Raw genomic sequence first — 17,480 nt, forward strand, 5'->3', positions numbered from 1 at the left:
TACACCAATGTTAATAAGCTATTTTATTTCTGAGGTAGTAGGAGTCTTCAAAGGTTATATAAACTACAATGGAACTTCCTGTTTTAAAATCAAAATGCTGCTGTCATCTTTTCCCAAGAGTAATATTAACTTCAATAGGAAGTGAAAAGATTTTTCAGTCTCAATGTAATTTTGAAAGTCCTGTAAAAGGACCAACCTCTGACATCTGAATTCATGTCAAGAAGTCTCCTAGTCTGTAGAACTACTTTTGTCAGTGACTAGAGATGACTACAGGTATCTGAGTATGTTCTCTAGTAAGTTTTAAACCTGAAACTGGCTCGGGTCTGAAATGCTTAACAAACTTCTCCAAGTTGAGTTTGTTGTTTCAGACAAGTCTCATTTCAGTTTGGAGGTAAGTCAGGGTGATGCATGATTGTGGGAGGAAACTAAGTAATTTGCATATGCTTTGGATGCTTAAACCAAACAGATTTTAGCATAATTGGCCATGTTGCTCTGTATTGTTTAATTTAACTCACAGCAGAAATGTAAAACAAATTGCTAGAGGCAATAATGCCAGCTTTGCACAAGGGTGCTTAGCACTGGGTTCAAATGCAGGCACATCTGAGATGGTTACAAGTTCGCCTTAGGTCTGTGGGAGGGGAGAAGTTTACATTATAGGAACACGTTGCATATCCAAATGGTCTTGGAAACACTCCTTGGACCCAAGGATTTAAGGGGAGCAAATTTTAAGTCAGAGCTGATCATTTCAAATAGAGGATTTTGCCATTATAGAAAGTGAGTACCTGAACACAAATCAACTTGGAGAGAAGCAGATGTGTGGATCTTCAGCCTTTCCAACCAGTAATTAGTGGAAAGGGAGCTTGAGAGAAAATTCCTGTAAAGAAGACTGTTTACAGGACATTGGAGTAAGATGGAAAGTCTCTCTCACAGGAATGTTGCATAACTTCAGTCAAAACCACCTTTTATATAAAATTAAGCACAGATAAGCTTTGTTTGCCCTTTGGGATCACTTTTGCTGCTGAAGATAAGCTTTGTTTGCCCTTTGGGATCACTTTTGCTGCTGAAGCCCAAGTTATATTTTTTTCCTAAGGTTATCTAGAAGACTGATGACCTGGAACATGTCACAAAAAGTGTCTGTCATTTTTCTGGAAAGGCTACCTCCAAGTGCAAGTGGATTTGTTCCAATGAATCCCCTGCATGTGTCAGCCTGCATGCTGGGAATTCAATGAGTGATACATCTAGTAAAGGCAAGCAAGGTTCTTTGAGTAGATGTGATATCTTTTATTAGACCAATTGAGTGGTTGGAAAAAAGTTCTTGGCAAGCTTTCAGGCACAGTCACCCTTCTTGAGGTATAGGGTATAGGGAGTCTCTGCTGTTCTGAGACTCCAAGAAATGAGAGAAGCTAAAAGTGTGGCAGGATGTCAGTGAATACGTAGAAATTAGAAAGACAAAAGGTAAAGCAGGTAGGAGAGGAAGAAGAAAGCAGGGGAAAAAAGGCTGAAAGGAAGCATTATAGTGATGGAATACAAGGTAGAAAAGAGGCTCTAAGTGAAAAAGGAAATAGTTGGAGATCAGGAAAACTGGCATGAGAGAAGGTTTTTATGAGACATTACAGGCCAAGGTAGAGATGAAACTGGGACTAGCGACCCAAATCAAGGACAAGAAGAAGTCCTTTTTTAAATACATAGGGGGTAAAAAGAAGGTACCGGGTAATGTGGGGCCTCTGCAAGACACGCTAGGAAATCTGGTCGTCACAGCAGACAACAAAGCTAACTTATTTAACAGTTTCTTTGCCTCCATTTTCCTGAGCAGGGATACGGTCACCTCCTCCCCCCGCCCCCACCATGACCTCCGTAGGCCCCAGGGGAGGCACACCCAGACCTAGGGTCAGCGAGGATCTAGTCAGGGAACTTCTAGAGGTACTGGACGTATTTAAATCAGCTGGTCCGGATGATCTCCACCCCAGAGTGCTGAGGGAATTAGCTGAGGTCATTGCAGGACCCCTGGCAATGTCCTGCAATATCCTTACGAGCACTCATAGTGCTCTGGTGTGGTGCCAGAGGACTGGAAAGGGGCCAGTGTGGCTCTCATTTTCAAAAAAGGGAGGAAGGAGGACCCAGGAAACTATAGGCCAGTTAGTCTTACCTCAATCCTGGGTAAGCTCTTTGAGAGAATTATCATAGTGCATGTCCGCGAGGGGCCAGCAGGGGAGACTATGCTCAGGGGCAACCAACACAAGTTCACTAGAGGCAGGTCCTGTCAGACCAGCCTGGTGGCCTTCTATGACCAGGTCACCAAATCCTTAGACGCAGGGGTAGCAGTGGACATAGTCTTTCTGGACTTTAGGAAGGCCTTTGACACTGTCTCTCAACCCATTCTCATTAAAAAACTAGGGGACTGTGGCATCAACATGTACACAGTCAAATGGGTCACTAACTGGTTGGAGGGCTACAGCCAGAGTGGTGGTGGATGGGTCTTATTTGACCTGGAGGGATGTGGGCAGTGAGGTTCTACAGGGCTCGGTCCTCGGGCCTGCACTGTTCAACATGTTCATCAGCAACTTGGACGAGGGGGTAAAAAGCACCCTGTTCAAATTCTCAGACGACACTAAGATGTGGGGGAAAGTGAGCACACTAGAAGGGAGGAATAGGCTGCAATCAGACCTAGGCAGGTTACAGGGGTGGGTGGATGAGAACAGGATAGGTTTCAACACTGACAAGTGCATGGTACTGCACCTGGGGAGGAAGAACCAGCAGCATACCTACAGGCTGGGGAACTCCCTTCTCGGCAGTGCAGAGGCAGAAAAGGATCTTGGAGTCATTACTGAGGCCAAAATGAACATGAGCCAACAGTGTGGGGACGCGGTGAGAAAGGCCAACCGTACCTTGTCATGCATCCACAGATGCATCTCAAGCAGGTCCAAGGAGGTGATCCTCCCCCTTTATGCAACACTGGTCACCTCACAAATCATAGAGGCCAGAACAGCATGGCAGGCAGAGGGGTGCTGATTACTCCATATAAGAACAGAGGCAGCAAGACTGAAGGAAAATGTAATGGTTTTCTCTACCCAGTCTGGATGGCCCGAATATCTTCAGTGCCTGTGGCAGCAATCCCTGAGCTCCCTAACAGAGTGGAGTTAGAGGTATCTGCCAATGCTGTCATTGCTTCTGGTGGAACATCTCTAGCACAGGCCTATGTAACAATTCAGTGATCAAATTGGGCAGTCTAAGCTGGCACTTGCCTGTTTCCCCAGGTCAGAATGGAATTGCTTCCGTGTGAAGGGCTGCTTTTTGAAGTGCCTTTTTCATTCTTTAACGTAAAGCTCAGGCAACATGTCCCAGCAACACAGATCATTCACCCTTGTGACTGTTCCCACTGGCTCCTGGCTCTTTAGACCACCTCCTTTAGAGTCTGTTCTAGGAGTCACTCCCTCTCCTGCAGCTTTCCTCAGCCTTTCAAAAAAACCAACACCCAACGATGTCTAATAATTGTATGAGTATAGTTGATACCAGACCTCCCAATCATTAAAGAAGCAGGTCCCTCTTTCATGGAGCTCTACATATATCTCTGAAATGGAGCCCTTTGGAATATATACCCACTGCAGTAGCCTGCTGCTTCTACAGCCATTTAATCTTCCATTTCCTTATAAACATAATGTATTTGTAGGTATAATTTACTCTGTAGTTGCAAAACTGAAAATCTTTGTGTTTCTTTAATTGCAAGTTGCAGTAGGCTGGGAATAAGACTTCTCCTTTTCTTTTCTTAACTCAGTCATTGTTGATGGAGACACTTTCTCAGAAGCCACCCGTCCTTATTGGCATTCAATAGTATTATTGCAGCTACTTATCCTATTGTGTGAATGAATAGAACTAGATGTGAGATACCCCTTAGAGAGAAGAAAACATTAATTAACAGTACTAAGCAGTGCTTAGATGAGGAATAATTCTTCTCCTTCCATGGAAACGGAGTTCGTTACTAATGTATTATATATGCAAATTTGTTGATGTCTTTATGGGTCCCAATCCTTGGAGATGCTTAGTAACTGAACTACAATGGATGTCATGGAGTTGGAGATACTTGCGGGAAAGAACATTTTTTTTTTAACTTGCATTAATGCAACTTAACTGCTTTGCATTAATCAAAAATGTATAGTCACTGAAGCTGCTGACAAGGTGAGTATTATATGAGACCACTCTTGGTGTATATGACTGAATTGGGGAAACCAGTTGGGTTTGGACGTATGACATCAACTTCCTGGGGTGATAGGAATAAGCATTGCTTATGGGACAGCCACTAATAACCTACCCAAATTGAGGATCGCTGACTGCCATTTTTGCAGGCTTATTGCAGAGGGGCCCCTCCATGCCTCTGACTGTTTGAGGTGCCTTGATGGTCTCATCCCTTGTCAGTGATTGGTTGTAAGGCTGTCTGAAATGTGGTCCCACCTGAGAAGGTTGTCCATTGTGCAGCACCATCCCTCACTGCTGACTGGCAGAGAGGGGTGGAGCAGACAAAGGCAGCCCTCTCAGCCAATCAGTGGCAGGGGAGAGAGGGAGGCCACCATCTAGGCCACTCTCAATAGGGAGCCAGCATTTTATTTTTCGTAAGTTGTTTTTCATGAGGATTTTGCAGATACTGCCCGATTTCTCCCTCCCACCCCTCCTCCCCGCACTGATTGGCCAGACAAGGGAAAGAGTTTCCATATGCTCTGTGCCCAGGAGAGCCCCCAGTCCCAGCCACAGCTGAGCTGTATCTGACACTAAAGGGGATGAAGGGGATGGGCAGGGGGACAGAAGCTGCAGAGAGGAAGTGGAAAGGGGTCAGGCAACTGCTTTGGGTCAGACTCTGGCCCCAACTGGGCTCATGACCAGAATCAGAGCCTCAGCAGCCACCTGCTCCCCCCTCTGCTTTGTATATGGATATAAGGTGGAAGGCTTTTTCCCTGCACTGGTGGGGGGTGCACTTCATCTTGTTTTTGAGTAAATAGTGGTGTTTTAAGAATTATGAACACTTAGAAGCTTAAGGAAGAGTTGGTAGCAGTAAGAAAATTGAGTCTTTAATGGAAAAAGATTAAAATAATTTGTTCAATTCTTTATCAAAAGAGGTTTTATCAAACACCATTAGTATAATGGGAATTTCAAATCAGAAAGTTTAATTTCATGTATGATGAGAGTCTTCAAAAAAGGTTTTTTAAAAACTATACACTTTACTAGGTTACTCTGTGTAAATAAGCAAAATCTAATATGTTTGCCTGCAAGAAGGACCAGACGCAATTGATTTATGAAGGAAAGAGGAAGTTACTAAAGACGGCAAACCTTATACCTTGGAGCTTTATAATGCCTAACAAAACTGAGATATTAAATTTAGAGTGGAAATTTCCATTTTAACTTTCTCCTTTGGGCTGTATTATTGGAGCATCTTTGGAAGACCATGGAGTACCTTTCAGGGAATGTTTATGGTAGACCTGAGGGGAAAATTGTCTAAGCTAATACAACTTAAGACCATACTGGGAACATCTACACTGTGTCCCCCCGTGCTAGGGACTTCCACTGTAGAACTAAGGAATGAATAAAACGTTATGTAGGTGAAGATTTAAATGGATAGGTTCCATCTATAAGAGTTGTGTGGGAATTTTCTGCTAAAATGTTTTTAGTTAGGTTTGGCTTTGAATCAAAGTTTTCCATCCTGTAGGAATGTATGTGCTCATTTCCAGAAGGCAGGCAGGGGCAGGCACTTACTCTTGCTCTCCATGCACAGATTGCTAAAAAAACTAATGAAGCTATTTTTGCTACATGCAACTAACACCCTTTCCAGCCCTGGATGCACTTACAGGAGCCGGGCTGAGTACTCCCCACACTACTCTACTTGAAGTGATGCTACCACTGGGAAGAAGCAATGCAGAAGCAAAGTTTAGTGCCAGTGAGTGCCCAAACTGATACACTTAAGAGGGCCTGGTTAGAAGGATAGGTGCTTAGAATTTCCTAAAATCAGTGCCATATACTGTTTCTCAAGTTGGACACCCAAAGTCACTTAAATAAAGTTTCTAGATGAGAAAGTTAGTTGTGACAGTATGCAGTCCCTCGCTCCAAGTATGAAGAATTCCTTTGGAGAAAGCACTGGGGGAGAATTTCAGTTTCTACTGATTGCTCAAAGCTGTAATAGCAACAAAGGGGTTGGATGAAAGAGTTTTTTCTTTATGGTTCAGACCACCAGGAGGATTTGCACTGATCTAGGCAGCTTTGGCTTCTGCAAGAGGGAAAAAAGAATGAGAAGGGCAGGGGGAAAGGAAAAATCCCACTCCTCTGCCCTCACCGTTTGGCATACAGAAATTGGAAAATGGTGCAGTTCAAGCTTTGGCAAGGAGTAGCATTCTGCTGTAGTAGTTCTAAATGCACCATTGAAGTAGGTAACAAAGCTGCTTTAGTCCATCAATGACATTCCATTGAAGGTGGGTGAAACATATTGCCTTAATCAGGAAGCTGGGGGATTGCAGCGGTGAAAGTTTGAGGTTTTTTTCTTCATGCTCATTTGAATAAGGAACACCTCCCTCTCTACTTTTTTGGTTTGGGATTTAACAGCATGGTATATTGCGTAATCAGCAGTATTGCCGCTCTGCTGTGAAAGACAGGGCTTTTAAAGAATCCTTCAAAATGAAAAGCGAGCAGTGATGAAGACTGCACGCCATAGAGTATCATAAGTAGAAAGAAAAGTATGCTAACTGGACACCAGTTAACTACTTAGGTGCTATGCCATATGGAACTGTGACACTTACCTAGGTAATTTGAAAAGATTGTATTTAACACAATCACTATATCGATGTTAACAGATGTAGTACAGTTAAAAGACAGTATATCCTGGTCCAGGATCTGGCAAGTGGTTTTAAATGTTATGTGACCATTGCACAGGTCAAAGGAGTTGCCATTTGATTGCCTGCTGATGGTAAAGCCCTACAGGGATGTATGTATTGCATTCCCCTGCTGTTTATATTGTAAAACAGAGAACAACTGAGAAATGTATGCACAGCAATCATAGTATAAGCCCCTTGATCTATTTCTTGATTCAAAAGAAATATTCACGAACAACAACAATTTCTAAAGGTAGTTCTTTGTACATAACAGTGGCATATTTCTATAGCATTCTCCACTGTCGGTGATAATCAGAGCTAATAGTTTTCTTGGCCTATCCAGAACTTTTCAGCAGGACAGCTGCTTGGAGGACTGGATTAGAAAATTAAATTAAATTCTGAAGTCGAAAGGCTTGTGTTTTCTCTGCATAAACATGCCAGCTTTTTGGATCCTCCCAGGCTGCAGGAGTCAATTATGTTTAACAATTAAAGAATGTAAATCCTGTCCATAATGAGCCTTTTCTCAGTGGGATGTTATCCTTATTATACATTAAAGTAGTGTGCTTATGAACAGCAGTGCTGAGCTGAAAATAGGCCTTATGGAAATTTGCTCCATGGAGTTTCCAGAAAGCAGATTAGATCATGCCATAAACCTCCTCCCTCCCCCAGAAAAAAGCCCGGAGGCAAACAAAAAACGCAGCTCCATGTTTGTGGTAAAGGCTAACTGTGATCACAGGTTGAAACCAGTTTATTGATACTTGCAGAAACCCCTATGCTTGGCCTGATTATTTTGTCTCTCATACCAGGATGAGTAAGCTGCTGGAGTCAAAATTGTACCAGTCTAAATGTGATGACAGTGCAAGGTATACGGAAGCCCAAGTAGAAAGATTACAAAAAATATTAGTTTTAAATGTGGCAGTCATGATGGGATTCAAATGAAGGCAAAAATTGGGATTAATTTTGTTTTACTCTAGACTGTGTTGGAAGTATGATGATGAATTATCTTATATTAAAATTGTTACATTTAAAAATATAACCTAAGTCAATACTGGTAAATCCATGCATCTATCAATGTAATGGAAAAAAAAAGATGAAAATGCTTTTAAGAGTAGCATTAGCTTCACAGTGCAGGTTTAAGGTAAATAGGATATTATGGGACCCCTTCTGGTGTGTCTAGAGTTCATTGACATTTCCGTTATTTAAGACTGCTTCTAATTTACTGATAAAGATGTACTTTGGGCTGAAAGCTGTCAGTTCCCCTAACCTGGGTTTTCATGTGAAGTCATAAATGCTTCCCTGATGTTTAAACAGACAAATTTTCTCAAAACTTCTGGTGCATTGGATCTATGCTTTCACTTCCATTATAGCAACCCAACACAGTTCTGGATGAAAATATTCATAGATGTTAGGGTCGGAAGGGACCTCAATAGATCATTGAGTCCGACCCCCTGCATAGACAGGAAAGAGTGCTGAGTTCAGATGAACCCAGCCAGATGCCCATCCAACCTCCTCTTGAAGACCCCCAGGGTAGGGGAGAGCACTGCCTTGGGAGCCCATTCCAGATCTTGGCCACTCTAACTGTGAAGAAGTTCCTCCTAATGTCCAGTCTAAATCTGCTCTCTGTTAGCTTATGGCCATTATTTCTTGTGACCCCCAGGGGTGCCTTGGTAAGTAGAGCCTCACCAATTCCCTTCTGTATCCCCAGGATGAATTTATAAGCAGCCACAAGGTCACCTCTCAAACTTCTCTTGCGGAGGCTGTAGGGGTCCAGGTGCCCTAGTCTCTCCTCGTAAGGCTTGGCCTGCAAGCCCTTAACTATACGAGTGGCACTTCTCTGGACTCTCTCCAGGTTATCCACATCCTTCTTGAAATGTGGCGCCCAAAACTGCATGCAGTATTCCAACTGCGGTCTGATCAGCGCCCAGTAGAGGGGGAGTATCACCTCCTTGGTTCTGTTTGTCATGCATTTGCTAATGCATGATAAAGTGCAGTTAGCTTTTCTGATGACTTTGTCACATTGATGACTCATGTTCATCTTGGAGTCCACTAGGACTCCAAGATCCCTTTCCGCTTCCATGCTACCGAGCAGGTCATTTCCTCGGTAGTAGGTTTGCTGGACATTTTTCCTCCCTAGGTGCAGCACTTTGCATTTCTCCTTGTTAAATTGCATTCTGTTGTTTTCTCCCCATTTGTCCAACCTGTCCAGGTCTGCCTGTAGTTGTTCCCTGCCCTCCGGTGTGTCCACTTCTCCCCACAGTTTTGTATCATCTGCAAACTTGGACAGAGTACACTTCACCCCCTCATCCAAGTCACTGAAGAAGACATTGAAGAGTATTGGTCCAAGGACCGAGCCCTGCGGGACCCCACTACCCACTCCCCTTCAGGTCGATACCGACCCATCCACTACCACTCTCTGGGTACAACCCTCTAGCCAATTGGCCACCCACTGGACTGTGTAATCATACAAGTCACAGCCTCTTAACTTGTTCACCAGTATGGGGTGAGATACCGAAGAACTTCCTGAAGTCTAAGTGAACGATATCAACCCCTACTCCTATGTGGAGGTGTTTTGTAACCTGGTCATAAAAAGAGACTAGATTAGTCAGGCATGATCTACCTGTTAGGAACCCATGCTGGTTTCCCCTCAGCATAATTTTTCTTGCTGGGCTCTCACATATATGAGCCTTAATAATCTTTTCAAAGACTTTGCCAAGGATGGAGGTGAGACTGGCCTATAATTGCCTGGATCCTCCTTCCTCCCCTTTTTGAAAATAGGGACCACATTGGCCCTTTTCCAGTCCTCGGGGACCTGGCTCGTGCACCACAAGTGCTCAAATATTTTTACCAGTGGCTGTGCAATGATATCAGCCAGTGCCTTCAGTACCCTCAGATGGAGCTCATCCAGGCCTGCCAACTTAAACACATCCAGTCCATCCAAGTGACTCTGCAACATCTCAGCTACCATGTCAACGCTTGGTAGTCTGACGCCCAGCTGTTGCCTCTCTACAATCCCATTGTGAGACTTGTCTTGCTCCTCGTTTAGTATTCAGTCTTCAAGCCACTGACCCACAGTACTTGTAAACTACATGAAGTGATCACCAGTAACATAAATAAGAGAGTGCCACCTGGGCAGCTGCCTCGGGGGTGCAAAAATAGTAGCCACTAGTGCTGCTTGCCATGCCACCGCTACTGGCCTCTACCCCAAGGTGCAGAGTTGTCCTGTTATGCCTTTGCAATGGCTGTGGGAGAACTTTTTTAATACAAAGATAAGGTGCACAGAAGTGATTAGTAGTCAACAAAAGGTAGAGCAGAGTGGCACCTTAGAGACCAAGAAGTGGTTCATAGAGCCAAGGGATTTCTTAGCAACAACCTACTTTGGCAGATGCTAGTAATGAGTGAAATGGTCTCCTAGCAACTCAAATGATGAGGATTTGTTTTCCAGACCACCAGTTGAAGGAACAGATTCTGCTGTCCTTAGTCAAGTTAATTAGTAGCTTCCCCTCCAAGATGCCACAGGGGTATCAAGGAGACACATTTCAGAGCAACATGCTGGTGAGTCCAGGGTACTGAATTTGACCCACTGCTAAAAAAGTTATAGATTGAAGATTGTGTCCGTCAAAACAACATCACAGCTGCTGTATTGGCATACCCTATTTTAACTTTCATATTTTGGGGGGAAAATAGCTGGTACTCACTAAACTTGGTTTTCTTATATTCTCTTGTGGTAAGATTTATCACAGAGTTTGCAGCTGATCTGATCGTGTTATGCAAATCAGTTTAGTTGTAGCAAGAATTAAACAGAGTGCTATTTCAGCTAGTTTGCTTACTATGATTTCAACACTTTTTTTAACCTCACTCAGTGCCTGGAGGCTGTCAGGACACAAACAAGTAAATGTCACCTCTACATATGCTGTTTAGGAGAAGAAACCTACAGAATGTTGTGTTTTGTAAAGCTTCATTCTCATCTCCTGTTTGCTTAAGATGGTAGTAATTTACTGATTATGGGTGTGTGCCAAATCCTACTCAAGTGAATGGAAAGATGTTCTTTGGGCTCTAGTGCAGCTTGAATCAGGCCCTAACTGGGAAAGTTATCTGTTTATTTGCATCCTTCTTTGCCATAAGGGGCTACAAATACCGTTGAAACAAGGATTAAAGGAAATTTATAGAAGGGGTTAGTTTTACTGACTGAATTTTAAGGTACACTGTTTTACTTAGCCTGTAATTCCAGGGGATCCAAGAGGAGAGCTTGAATCAGGATTTGACAGCGTGGGGTGCTCCCATGCAAGAGCATCCTACCGTTGTTTATTTGTGGTAGAAACAGCTTGTGCAGTTATGTCATTCTTTTGCCAAGACTGTCTAGATTTCAAGGAGGAAACCTCCCTCCCTCATTAAACTACCCTTTGTCCTTGGGAAGGGCATGCTGCTGAAAGACAGAACATGGGGCCTGTTGCCTCCTTTTCTACTAACAGGCATTCACTTCCCTGTGTTCACACACTCCCCCAACCCTCGCCTGTAGCTGGTGACCTTAGGTCAACACCAGCTGCAAGCATCACTACATATTTTATAAATAAGGAAAGGTTGCACCGGGCTGCTTCTGCTAAAGCTGCAAATATGCATCCAGTAGCATAACTAAGGGTGTATGAGCAAGGGGGGGACACTGGAATGGCACTGGGGATCTCATAAAAGCAGGGAGCCCTAAATATGGGCAATAGCAGCTCCAAACACCCCACTTTCCTGCCCAGGATGGGGAAAATGCTATGTACATCTCTGTACACACCAGATTTTCAATAGGACAGAATGAAGCATTACCACCCAGTTTGCTACCCCACCTTTCAGAACAAAAATGACTTGTTCTGGATTTAGCTGGGCTGTGTCTTTACTAGATGGGATCCAAAAGTCCTGATACTTGGCATTTCACTCTGTCTCATAAATATTTACATAGGTCACAGGCATCAGGTTATCTCTATGTAAATGGCATAAAATATAATGCATGGTTCTACACAGAAATAAGCAAGCCATATTACAAAGAGCATGCAGTAATGCTGTTTAGAATTGCATGGCCAAGCAGGATCCTCAGTTATCATCCCTATTCAATTTAGTTGAGTTCTTCATGCACATCTTGCCACCTGAAAGTTTTGTATAAATACTTAATGTGTGTTACCCAATTAGTTACAAACAGAATAGTTTGTACTGGAAGCAACATTGATAAACTCCATTGAACAAATTCCGTGGGCTTTTTTCTCACATTTGCAAATATAACTTTCCCAAACACTGTCTGGAGTCAGCATCCATTAGAATGCACTCAAATCCTATTAGTTTTCAATGTTAAAATACAATTCCTGAGCCAGTTGTGAGTAATACAACCTGCCCTTATGTAAATAAAAATGGATGTTTCTGATAAAAATAAAACAGAGGGCCTGACCCAGGAACTTGCCAAATGTTCAGAGCCTGTGGAGAGAGTTGGTGAATCTTAGGAAGGCTTTCAGTCATTCATAGCAATGAGCCTTTCAATAAAAGGTGACGCTATTTTGCTTGCAGCATCGGCATTGCAAGAAGCTGTGATAATCCTAACAGAAAAGATGAGAAGAAAAAAATCAGAAACTCCGGCAATAATGAAAATATTAAGAGTAGCGCATTAAGCTGGTAATTATGGGCTCCTCCATTGAATTGCATAGCTGAGGGGAATGAAAAAAAGGCTATGCACTTACCAAACTCAACCTAAGCAACACTAATAAACACTGTGGTACAAGCAGCTGATGAGCTCCTATTAGATTGTAAGCCTTGAAGTTGGAGGCTAGTTTGAGAGTTGCTATGGACCTTCATTTCCAAGGTTTTTAATACCAGCCATGAAGCCAGTCAGTTCTGATCAGCTGTTTTCTGGGACCAGTTATGCATTGGAATACAATAAAGTTCCATAGGAGCCAGGGGGACTGAAAGATACTATGCATTTAACTAATATTGTATTTATCAATGCAGTAGCTAGAGCATTGGCACTGGCTTCAAGTTGCATAGCTAAGCTAATGACACTTATCCAGTGCATTGGATACTACAGTTACAAAACATACAGTTTAAGAGTTTATTTCTTTTCCTCTAATGGCTTATAGAAGAATAATAGAAAAGCTATTTCATGGAAATTCCTTCCCGACAACACCTCCATTTGTACAGCTGGAGTCAACAGGTTTTGTCACAGGACCTACAATAAAAGTCTGGCCATTATCTCTCTTGCTTGGTCCTAGAAATATCCAACTTATTACTTTTCAGAATGTGCTTGGCACTATATAAGCAAGCTGGAAGACAGTTCTGCCTCTAAGAGCTTATATACAGAGGCCTGTATTCCTTGCAGATGTTTGGGAACCCCTCAGAGTTTGTAAGAGTAGAGTCAGACATCACAAAGTCTAATGACACAGCAGTATCTTTATCTTGCATAGACTCTTTCTTTCAAGCTTCCAAAGAAGCTTTATGGTGTTAATGGCATGACTGTATAGTTGACTAAGGGAGAAGTTATCTTTTCAGGTAAGTTCAGACATGAGATTGGGGGATAAAGAGAGAGAGAGGAAAGGTGGGCAAAGCTGTAAAGAAGCATCACCAAGATTGAAGGAATTGAGAGGTGTAGAGATGGAAAAAGCAAAAGTATTGTTGGTGTCAGCTTCATGATTCAAGAAACTGTTCTCAAAGTAGTAAACATCTAATCTATTTATTTCAGTTAATCCTGTTAATTATGCTTTGGACTTGCATAAATAAAATAATTCATCAAAGTTCTTCAGGTAACATAGGTATTAAGATATTACAGATATTAACAAAGCTTCACAATGTCGGTAAAAATGAGTAGCATTATACCCCCATTGAGTAGATCCATGTTACTGAGCTGCAGTTTCTAGAAGTCGTGCAGTAATTTGGTTTTTCAGGAGCAGAATTCTGAGCAGGAGACTGAAAGTCAGTTCTCTAGGCCTGAAGTCTAGATTTTCCCCTTCATTCAAGGAAAATGATGATTCCAGAGAGAATAGTGTGTCTCTCTTATGTAGTTAAAATTAATCAGAATCCATTTTTTTAAAGTGTAGGTTTGTTGTACAGGCCCAGAGGAAAAAGCTTGCCACTGTTATTATCTTTGCAAGCTGATGCAATTGGAATAAAAGCCACACAGAACTTTTAGATTCTGAGATAAAATTAACAGGCATGAACATAAATTATTTGTCTTTTTCAAAAGTTTTTCCTCTCTACATCTCCCTTGTCTGCTGCTGTATGTAATGCTGTATACTAGCACCTGCAGTACCTTGACTTTGCTAAAATGCTTATTTTATGCAAAATCTCTTGACATCTCACTCACTGCGTTTCTGTCTCTGGTACTAGCCCAGTGTTCCCTACTGCAGCCTGGTCCTAGTCAACAACAACCTGGCAGCTGCTACTCTGTGGAACAAGTGTGTCAGCCTAAGACTCACCAGTGACCCTGCTCAAAAGGCTCCAGAAGCTTCTTGTGGACTTTTTATGGAGCAGGCACCACTGGCTCCAACTGTACCTGCCCACCAGTGACAGAAATCAGGGTCTAATCAACCTAGCAAACAGCGTGGCAGCCTTCCTCCTGCAAGCCCTTCAGCACCTGCTCTTTACTGGAAAATTCTTTCCCTGGTGACACCTGGCCTTTGCTTTTCTACCTTGTGTGGGGGACCTCATACTTGAGCAGGAACTTTTCAATTGGAACCTGACTTCAGCTGGGACGCTGTATCACCCTTCTACTGAAGCCTCGCCATGGCCTAGTGGAACTACCTCCAACTGAGACCCCAGGGCAGATGCCTGTGATTTCCAGAGCTGCTGCAGAAATCCCTGGTCCACAACTTGACCTTACAGCAGGGGCAGCAAGCCTCACCTCCAGAAGCCTTGTTGCTTCTTTGATCCAGTCGCCGTCAAGCCGACCACTTCTTCAACCCAGCTCGTTCTGCCTGACTCTCAGCCAAACCATTGGCTAACCAGCTGGTCATGCACTTTGTCCATTTTGCTTTGTACCCCTTGGCTGAAATGAAAGCTGTCCTTCCTGTGGATGTGCTTGCTGCTCTGGAAGATCACCTCCATACTACACAAGTCCTCCCCAATAGCAGCTTGCTAGACAGACCCCCCCCCCCCATATCACTGCCTATTTTTCCTGAGAGTAGAAGACCATTCCATCTGTCTGTGCTACACAATCTGTCTGGAACTCTCTCCAGTCCTCCCTATGAGAAGCATTTTTTCCCCTTGTAAATCTCACTTTTAAATGCTTTTTCTTCTCTGCAAATTATTACTGACACCCTGTATAGCCTTTAGTGAGTAATCAGGAACCAGAAAAAGACATTCTGCTGAGGCAGCTGTGACTTTGAAGTGTTATAATTTTTGTCGTTCTTTTAGAGTATGCAGCACTTGAAGTAGGTAAGGAATTCATTAGGAAGTCAAGGTAAATAAATATGAACCTGTAGGATGCTTTGGTGATATTGCCTGGTAATAAGAGCTTTCAGGAAGTCCTAAGTCTATTTGAGGTCTCTTCTAGAACTCATTTAAAAATCAGTGGAGAGATTCTCATGAGATTTCAGTCTGATCATTTAGCTAGTAATAGACTGATTTAATGAGTATTTTCAGACAGGTATTCCCTAGAAACATGCAGTAGTTTGTGTGAAAGGCCATGCTCTTCCATTGTGATTTGTTGTTTCTTCATTCATTGGATGCTGTAATTCATAGTACTCATAAGAAAAAACTTCTCCCACTCCTCTGGCTTCTGTATGGCATTGTACTGTTTCCAGGTTCATCAGGAACATGCTTGGTGTTTGAGGGTGGTTGCCTTCTTATGAAGCATCTTTGAGTAGCCACTTCACTGTTTCAGCATCCAGTCTCTGGGTTTTATCTTAGGACAATTTCCATCTTCCATGCTCAGCTCAGCTTTCGGGTGCATCTACATGAGATGCTTAATGCGCGCTAACCTAGTAACACTGCACAGTAGCATGTCACAGCATGGACAGTGCTAATATACTACTGCCTAGTATTATTAAGCTACTACACAGTAGCATCACTAAAAAGGCATTTTCTGGCATTACTGCGCAGTTTCTCTAGTTACTGTGCATTTAGTTAGTACTTCATTAAACAAGTACTAAATTAAATGTGCAGTAACTACTGCACATTAATGAATGTGCAGACATGCCCACTACTTCGGAAGATTTTCCTGCATTGTAATGTGCACTGGAAATGGAATAAAGAAAACCACTTTGATTTAAAAGAGAGCAAACTGAATAATGTGACAGGACCCAGGGGAAAGAGGGTTCCTCCAGCCCGTTATAGTCCTGCTGCCACCAACCACTTGGGCTAGGGAGCAGACATTCAGAAAGCCCAGGCTTGAAGTGATTCAATCTGTAAATTAATCTAAGCCACTCAGATTGAACCAATTAACAACTGAACAGGCATTCACTTTTGAATCAGGAAATGCAGCCATATGCCTGTAGTGGCTCAATCCAGAAGCTGGGGGGCACTAGAGCACACCTGCCAACCACTGCCAAAGAGGAGGGGATACAAGCCCTCCACAAGACTAATACCCCTCCCTGTTGGAGCACAGGGGGTGTGGCCAGGCATCAGCCTGGTCCAAACTCACTGGAGGGTGGGGGTTTAAATCCACATGGAGGTCTGACGGCGGGGAATAGAGTGTGGTGGAGAACTCTTTTCTCTGAAGCTAGGATGTATTGAACACAGGAATTTTCAACCTCAAGCACACAGCAAAGAACAACCAAAAATCTCCACATAAGCTAAGATAAAACACAGTGAGAGAACACACACAACTTAGTCTAATTTAAAACAGAATGTAATAAACCCAAAAAGATGAGACAAAGCCTTGCATAAGTCTTAGGTAATCCTGAAGGCAGAGTGTCTCCTTATAGCCAGGTATTCAGAAATTCTTTGTTTAGGTATTTCCACCTTTTACAGGTGCTGCTTTATAATGTTAATGTAGCTCTATGCATTATTTGATCAAGCTGTAGGTAACTCTCAAGCTGTCTGGGACCCCCTTTTGTCAAGCTGTCTGGGACCCGCTCCCATTCCCTTAGTTCTATCTCCAGCACATACATGTGGTGATTTGCCAACTTCTGCCTCTCAGTCTGGTTCTGCAGGGCTTGGCACCAGCACACTGAGCTGGGGATGGTGGGGATTAAAGCCCCTCCCAGATCCCAGACAGAGGTTTGCTTGGATGGGCTGTTGCCTGCCCAAGCCCCATGCCCTGCTTAAGCAGAGAATGGGGGCTATGGGCAGCACACTGAGCTGGGGAAGGGTGGAATTAAAGCCCCTCCCAGACACCAGCAGGGGTTTGCCTGGGGGGGGACAGTCCCTCTCAAGCTGTTGCCCTGCCCTGCCCTGTCCTAAGCCCCCTTCCCTTATACTTCAGGGGGCAATGGTCTGGTAGAGTCTGCCCCCACCCCTCAGACAGACTGGCTGTAGTCCCCAGCCAGGCTTCCCACCATTGCCCCCTTTATAGCCTGAGCAGTAAGTACTGGCTGACAGGCAGAGGGGCAGGACCAGACCTGCTCTCTGGAGCAGACAGCACAGCCCAACCCAGGACTGCAAAATGTTGGGATGCTGGGGGACTGTGATTCAACTTAAACCAGGAAAGGATGTGGGACAGAAGTTGTATAAACC

The 17,480-nt window shown here is 43.4% G+C and overlaps 1 protein-coding gene across 5 annotated transcripts in view; it reads left to right on the forward strand.

The window, feature by feature from the left end:
• The window catches only part of FBXL7 (F-box and leucine rich repeat protein 7), a 346,631-nt gene that overhangs the window by 239,537 nt on the left and 89,614 nt on the right, over positions 1–17,480 (forward strand). For 2 of the 5 annotated variants that reach the window (XM_090049874.1, XM_090049873.1), the window contains one exon: positions 14,193–15,239. The exons of the other annotated variants lie outside the window; for them this stretch is intronic. The gene's annotated coding sequence lies outside the window, so the exon portion shown is untranslated. The remainder of the gene's footprint in view (positions 1–14,192; positions 15,240–17,480) is intronic. 5 annotated transcript variants of the gene reach the window in all.

This window comes from Crocodylus siamensis, chromosome 5 (assembly GCF_052110815.1).
Source record: "Crocodylus siamensis isolate JL-2025a chromosome 5, ASM5211081v1, whole genome shotgun sequence".
In the NCBI taxonomy this organism is placed as follows: Eukaryota; Metazoa; Chordata; order Crocodylia; family Crocodylidae; genus Crocodylus; species Crocodylus siamensis.